Source organism: Thalia democratica, chromosome 2, assembly GCF_965202585.1.
Source record: "Thalia democratica chromosome 2, ktThaDemo2.hap1.1, whole genome shotgun sequence".
Taxonomy (NCBI): Eukaryota; Metazoa; Chordata; class Thaliacea; order Salpida; family Salpidae; genus Thalia; species Thalia democratica.
Genome location: NC_139166.1, coordinates 68,118,220 through 68,127,084, shown reverse-complemented (window position 1 = coordinate 68,127,084; position 8,865 = coordinate 68,118,220).

Genomic DNA, 8,865 nt, shown 5'->3' with positions numbered 1-8,865 from the left:
TACCTTGGATCATGTTCACAATTTTTTGCGAAAAATTGCAATAAACATTAAAAAGCACAACAAAAAACGAAAAGCCTTGCTTCTTGTTCAATATGTTGATACAAGGTAGAACTCAACATATCTTATGCTAGAGAGAATAAAAAGGTAAAATTAGGTGTCCGGTACTATGTGGCTAACTATAAAAACGATCAAGATTCGACTATTACAGCTAAAGAATGGCAACTTGTTAATCAAATTATTCTACTGCTCGAACATTTCTTATATAAAAAATGAGTATATTAAAAACAATGCATTGCTCTCAAGCGTAATCCCGCATGCAAGGTCACTGACGAAATTTCTTACCACTAATAAAAATTTTAAAAAACTATTAATTGTTTGTAAAACTTTAGCTATAAATGTAGAAGAGGCTTGCAAAAGAAAGTTCTATACTAAAGGTGGGCAACTTTTTCAAACGGGTCGGATGCGAAAAATGTTTGTCTTTGGTAGGCCAGAGCATTTCAAATAAGTGATTTACCAGATCCAGAATCCAGATAATATCTTTTTTCAATTCAGATCTGGCTAGATCCTAATTAATAATAATATTAGGATCTGATTGGATACTAATTTTAAATCTAAATGCGGATCCGGTCGGATTCTAACTTAAATAAAAGTTTCGGATTTGGCCGGAATCTAGTTTTATAGATATGGTTTATCACTTTTCTGAATCCTTCTAGTTTACAAAAAATTTTTAAACGTGACAACAAAAGATGTAGATTGAGGCATATCGAATGTATATGTAATGTCTACAAAGGGAATTGTCAAGGTAATTGAAAAACATTCGTATGTAAAGATTTTCGTAAATGAACAGTGCTGTACATTTTAACAATTTTGTTTTTAACTTTAGCTATATAGCATAGTCAAAAGGTTTTAAAAACGCTTTTATATTAGTACAACTATAACATAATTTATAAAAGTATTTCGTCTACATGCAATAAGTATGGTGTAGCTTATTCAACAGGTAACTAACAATTGTTAAGTAGAAGAATTCACAAAATGAGAATTCAAATTAAATATATTTTCTCGTTACCAATAACTTATCATGACAAAAAAGTTGAAAAAAATTATAGTGCAACTTAGGTTTGTTATAACCTTTATAATACTTAGTAGAATAATGTAGTCTTAAATAAGTTATTATAAAAAAAACACTTGTTATTGAACTATGTTCATACTTGTATATATAAAAAATCTAGTTCAAATTTTCTCTCCAACTCTATATAAATTGTAAGTATAAGTACAAAACTCAGTATAAAATAGTAAAATAAAAAAGTATACATTACAGTAAAAGTAGCATTAATATTAATATAATTATTTATCTTAAATTGTAATTATTAAGTTTAAGTTTATTAACTAAAACTTATATTTATTTTAAACATAAATTCGCTTGTTTCTGTTTTTACCTAGCAAGGTGGTTTGACAGGCACTTGTAATCTAGTGTTAAACATTCTAATCACTTAAATTTCTACATACAACTTATCTATTACCGTTATAATAAATTTGTATTGAGTATTTAATCGTTCTATTCTAACACAACACAATATTGTAAAATGCCAAATTTAAATAACTTAAAACAAAACACTTATTTTTGCTGGTTTATATATATGATAATATAAACGTACTTGGATGTACTATGTTTTTGAGTCAAGCTCTTTAGCAGTCGCCTGCAATCTAATTACTAGTAAAATTAAACTGGAAGTTAATAACGAGTAAATAAATGCTTTACTTTTAGAAAACCAAAATTTTTCTTTACCAGAGTATCTGTTGCGGTACTTTTAAGCTCTAATTATAAACTAACATTAGTATCGATTTTTTTACTAGCTTTTTACTTGCATTTCAACCAAATGAAACTAATTGTTTTAATATCATAAACTTTTAGTCTTTATTTAAAACGATGTAAATATATATTTATTAGTAATGAAAATTTATTTTTATTTCTTTATATTAACCTGTAAAGATTTAGTTGAATTTTTTTTAATTTTTTTACAATTTGATTACTTTTGTCTATAAAACAAACTATAAAAACTTAATTTTATGCTAAAATAAGTACTTAAATACATAATTTTTAACAGTTGGGCGCTTTGGTAGGCGCCTGTAATCTAGCTACTAGATAGCTTGAAACGGTGACGTAGTTGCTAAATTAAAGACCAACAATGAAACATCGTTCTTGGCTTATACTTAAAAAACTATTTTAAAAGAAGCAAGATAAAAGTAGGTAATAAACGAATCAATTTTATTTAGAAAACTTAATTTTTAATTAAAACTTTATGATAGTAATGAAAAGTTTTCGTTTAATTCTACTAATTTTAGCGTATAAAATATCCTTAAATTACAAAAATATTGTGTGTTAAACTGAGACTGATTGTTTTAACTAACTTTTTTCCTAAGTTTTAAAAGATATATAAATTTTTTTTTTGGAATGTTATTTTTTGTAACTGCTCTATTATAACAATATCGATAAAAAAACTATAGAATAAATAACTTTAAGATCTGTTTGCTATGAAGTTGTTTATTTTCACGTGTCTCACTAGCTTTGCTCGTTTGCAAGGTGTTTGCAAGTTTCGAAGTGTCTGAGTCTAGATGCTTAGAAGCTTGGAGTAAATGAAAATAATAAATTGCAAATATCAACTCTGTACTAGTTAGTCACACGAGTAGCAGTGATTCACGAACCATTTAAGAAAATGGATAACATTTCATTTATAAGAAGATTTATTCATGCTAGAACGCTAGCTGGTGACATATTAACTGCATTTCAGACTATAAATTTTTGCTTTAGCTATTGATTCTAATCTAAGTACTAAGAAGCTCGAAAAAGTAAAGTATTGTATAAAGTACTCTTTGAAGGTAATTAGAATGTGGGTTATCACTTATGTTGACTGCAGAACTTTTGAAAAATAAAAAAAAGACCAAGTTCTAGGATAGATGTACAACCTACGTCCTCCAATATTTATAAAAATTTTCTGAAATTTGGCCTGAGAAAAGTAAAACTGCGGCTTGCAAACATGTTAATTTCGCCCTAAAATTGAAAATCTTACACAATGTGTTATACGGTTCAAAACTTTTATAAATTAAGCTAGATATTTCGGAATCTTAATTAATTAAATAAAATATTGGATACTTGATTTTTACCCTGGAAATGGTGATGTTTTAAATAAAGAGCAAAAAACTTAAAGTTAGACATAGTATAAAAAAGGAAACGGTAAGGCTTATTTTAGTATAAACTAAAACGGTACGACCCTCTAAGGACTACATATTTTCGTCTGGTCTGCCTAGTATAGACGTTGCCCTCAATTTTTATTTAAATACAAACAATATAAAAAATTGTAAAAGTGTAAGTAGTAAATTAAACTTTGTTAAAAGTGCCAAAAATTTCTATTCAACAAATTATAAGAATTAATATACACTTTTATTACTAATTACAAGTTTTTTAAGTTATGTTTAAACAATGCATTGTTTCCACAAAAAATTATACTAAATGTTATTATATACATTAAAAATAAAAATAGAAAAAAAAGCTCTTTAAAAGCATCGTCTTTAGGAAAACTTAAATTATTTTAATACGTTTGTTATGTTTAAGTCGTACTTACAGACTTAAACAGTTTTCCTAAAATGAATTTGTACTAAGGTTATTAAATGTAATAAAAATTAAATAAATCAAACTTTTGTTTGTGAAAAATAACTTCATATCAATTATGTTTACAAAAGTATTTTATCACAACCAAAATAAAATAAATAAATGAAGGGGCAAATATATATTTACAAATATAAGTTTTAGTATTGCAAACCAAGATAGCTAGAATAAACAAAGTTATTACATTATTTGCAGAAATTAATTTTTCAATCAAGTATGCGTCAGTATAATTTTTTTTTTAATGATAAGAGTAACTTACATTAATTTTGTATACTTAATGATAACTAAAGTAATTAAAAGCTAACAATTTAATTAACGTACACAATGTTTATATTTTCATAAATTTTTAGAAAAAAAAAAAGAATTAAACATCAAGTTTAACTGAATCGTTTCAAATATTTTTTATCAAAATTTTAAATGTGCACTTAAAGTTATTAGAGTTAAATTTTTTTTTTGAACTTTTAGCTTAACGAAGTATAATAGCCGAGAACATAATAGAAGTTTAGTTTGATATTGATGAATATTTTGTAGAAATTTATTTAAGCATCAAGTTTTTTAAAATATTGTACAAATTTAGTTATGTAAATTAAGTTTGGTTTTACCACAGTATTTTAAATATATAAATATTTTCTTTGTAAGTCAGCTGGGCGCTTTGTAAAGCGCTTGAAATCTAGCTGCTTAGTAGATTAAAATGTGGTTCAATGCTACTAATAAACAATGCTGATAAGCATCAATCGTATAAAAATATATAGACTCAATTGTCAATCAAGTCTAGGACTGCCGGGGCATTGCACTTATTTTCAAAATACTTTTAAATATTAAAAAAATGTTTTAAACAAAGAATATGCATCGTTTTAAAATATGCGAGTATATCTACTAAATTACATTATCTTAAAACCCAATTTTTTTAAAAACAACGTGCGTGAAAGTATGACAGTCTTTCAAAGTATGTTGCACTTTAAAGAACTAACAACTAAAGGTTCTACAACGGTGTGTAGACCGTGACTTAAGATAATACAACTATTTATTCAAGTGCTTCTGAACCTTTTTCTAGTGGCGGAACCCTTTTCCAAAGTTCAACTTTTCCGCAGAACCCCTAATTATAATTTTACATAAAATATTCAATTAAATAAATGTTCTTTTTTAAATTTCGAAAGGCTTCGCGAAACCCTAGGGTTCCGCGGTACCCCATTTCAGAAGAACTTATTTATTCGAACAAACTATCATAATAAAATGACTACTCTTATGAAAATACTAAGAAATTACTTTTAAAGTTGATCCTTTTACAATTGTTAGTCCGAAGAGAGTTAAATTTTCACAAGATATTCATGCAAAAAGTTTAAACTACGTCATAATGATTTAAAAACTGTTTTGTGGATATTTAATTTATATTTACACATTTGTACTTTTTTTAGTCATTTTGATTTTGTAATAAACTTCTACACATTTTTATTACTTATTAAGCCACAAATTAAATCAAATACAACATATTAATCAAATATCATCAGTCAGTTTATTAACATAATCTACTTAATATCTGAATATAACGTATAGAAATATTTTTAATCTGATTTCTTAAAGATATTAAAACAACTGTTTTAAGAATCACCTAGTGTTGTATTAATATTAAAATAATACACGTAAAGGTTGTTTGAGCTTTTTATTAATATATAATACACAAAAGAAACAGCTGCTTTGGGGTCTATTTTTAGCTTTATTGTGCTGAATTTTATCCAAGCTATATGTTCCATTTTACAGCTATTTAAAATTAATTGATTTACAGTTTCTTCAAACCATGAAAACTGAAAGACAAGCTAAGTAAATTTAAAATTTAGCAAGACTAATTTGTTTTTTTTTTCGTTTTTCAACATAATATGTGTAGGATATGTGATCTATTCAAGTAACTATAGTTTTCAAGTATTCTTATGTCTTTAATATAATATCAACAAACTGAAAGTTATTAAAGTTAGCATAAAGTTATACTATAGGTGTATCAAATATAATAATGAAAATTATACTTATGGAAAAATGAGCTCCTAATTTCTAGAGATATTTTACACTTAAACCTTTAAATTAAACCTGCTCTAAAAATAATTCAGAGCTAGATTACATTTAGTTTATAGTGTTTATTGTTTTTACCATAAAATTCAAAATTATTAGTAACGAAAAAATAAAACAAAATTTGTTTAAATAACTAAAATTTATTCTAAAGCGAGTAAAGAGCACCTAAACTATTCTAAGCGCAGTTATCTCGGCATATTGGACACGAAACATTGTATCCATGTTCTTCAGGATTGTCGAGAATAGGAGTTGAAAACATTGTCTCAGTGCAAACTCTACAGCATAAGTGGTTACACGGCAAACGGCAAACTTCTTGATCTATTTCGTAACCAGCAAGGCAAACTGGACATTCTTCCACGTCTTCAAATTCTTCTGTAAATCCTTGATATCTAAAAGACATTGCATTGACATTTTCAATAGAGATTTTTGAAATACAATAGTCTGCAGTTCTTTGCTCAATGTAGACTGTTAGATCTTTATAGTTTGATTTCTTAGTATCAAAGTGTTTATTGTCAAATAAGTAATTACTTTCTACAAACTTCTGTACATCTTTAACTTTTATGGAAGACTTTCCTATTTTATTTTTCAAAGTTTTAAGAATTTTTCTGTAACTATATGCAGTTATTGGAACTAGGTATATATCATCTTTATGAAGCTCTGATATTCTTAAAGCAACTTCCCTGTTTATAAAATCTTCACCGTCGTCATTAACACATATATTTTGTTCGTATAAAACTGAACCATCTTCAAACTCAAGTATTATTTTTTTAAGTTTGAAAAATTCTTTATGTAAGATCAGAAAATTGTACAACTCCTTTTTGATAGCTGTGAACTTTCTCATTCTTACTATTTTAACAGCTTCAGATAAATTAATATGTATTGATTCAGATATTTCTTCAATAAAATTTATGTAACTATTAACTACTTCATCAAATGCTGTTTGTACTACATTTGTTCGTTTTAGTTTATTATCAGTTATATTCAAATGTTTCATTGTTACTTTGTTAGTTAAATTTTCTGTAGAAAATCATTTATTTCAAATTCTATGCTATCAGGTATGGCTTATTAATAATAAATAATCATACACTCATATTCGATTTACATAACAATATATACTTATAGTGTTCTCTTGCGTTTTCAAATTCATTTTTTTCGGTATTTTAGCATTTTTTGAGAAAAACACACATTGATATAAAATATATTTATTATTAAAGTTTGAAAAAAACTTAACTTTTTTTAATTAAAAAAAAAATTTACTGAGCCCACTTGAAAGAGTATAACTAAAATACTACATATTATAACTGATTTAATTGATTTAGTTACAATAGTAATTTACAATAAAGTCATTTTGATATTTAAGATAGCTATATGAAACAACTGCACTGTTATGTTTTTCGTTTTAAGTTTTAAAATAATTTCAAATTTAATTAATATAAATTATAGTAAATGCTATTTTAAAATTAGATATGATTAAATAAAACTCACAGAAGTTAGCGAGAATCCTTTAAAGTATTACCATACTGGTCTAATACATTTTGAGAATTCGAAATAAACTAGCCTGAACTAGTCAAACTGAGATTCAAAATATTTTAAGCTATTTTGGGTAAACTAGAATTTTTTAATTTTCAAACTACCTTTAGATTTCTAAAGTTCTCCTGAAGATTTTAAATGTTTCAAATTCTTTTGAGTTATCATGACTTTTATTTTTCACTTTTCTTTGGATATCTTAAGTCACCCTGATAATAAAAAGAATTTTCCAAGTATCTTGAGCTTGTGGCAACCCTGATTAAATGGCGGTAATCTTAGTTTTACCAGATTGCATTGTATAACAATAAGTTTTATATACTGTAATTTGAATGTTCACTATTTAAATAAAAAATTACAATACCTGTCAACACATTTTATGACATATGTGCAGTTTTTGACCAAAAAACTTGTTTAATGAAAAAAAATTTCACATTTTATTCTTTTTAAAAATACTAGCAATGACTTTAGTAAATAGTCTGACATATTTGGTAAATACTTTAAGAAAAAACTGTCTTAAATAGTATAAAAACCTTTGAATGATACTGGAAAAAATTCAAAATATTTTTAAAATTAAATGACAAAATAACTTCATCTGGAGATTATACTTTTATGTAAAACCAAAATTTTTCTATTTGTAAAATATGTTTAAAATTACATCTTTTTTATTAATTTTTATTCAAGTTTCTGAAATTCCAGGTTTTCACAGGTTTATTAGCCTAAATTGTAAAATTTCAATGTTTTTCCAAGCTTATAGTTTTTAGCAACCCTGTATAGTTTTAACTAGAATTTCTATTAATTTGCTAAATACTAGTGAGGTAAGTTAGTTGTCATAGTTTCTGTGTTAATAAAATAAGTTAAAAATATTGATATTTTAATCTTCATTTTGAGAAAAAGTATAGATTTTTTTTTTCGAAATTTATCTATACTTGAACAAATTATTTAAAACAGTTTTTTATCCTTTATCAGTTTTGAAATTAACATGATTGCCATTTTTAAAGTCCAAAAAACTACCCTCACATATCAAATTTATCTTGAGCAATATTTTCAAAGTGGCAACCGTGATAAAATCTGTCATGAGAGACCATAAACAGTCCTGAATCATTCTGATTTATTTTTATTTCATTGTATCACCCGTAAATAATTTTTTTGTTAATCTTAAACAATATAATGTAATTATATTGAAGAATTTATAAAAAAGCATATCTGAATTAAAATTTATAAAAAAGACTTGGATTTTTAACAACTCTTAAATTAAAACTCAATTATTTTTAATAGCACCATACTGTTCTCATTCATCTTAAATATATAAAAAGTCTCTAGTCTTAGTTACCCTAATGAAAAAAATAATTATCAAATTATCATGAGTATGTAACTTTAAATCAACCGTATTCAATGTTTATTTTTAAGTTCTACCAGCTACAACTAATTTTATTGTAATGGTATTAAACCTTTATATCTTGTTGTTATTTAAATATTCACTATTCAAAAAATCATTAATATTACCACCAGCATTTAATTTAACACAGAAATATGTAAATTATTAAGCATATGTTTAGTAAAACTTTTGGCAGATTATTTTTTTGATAGTAGACTCTAGAAAATCAATCATAAAA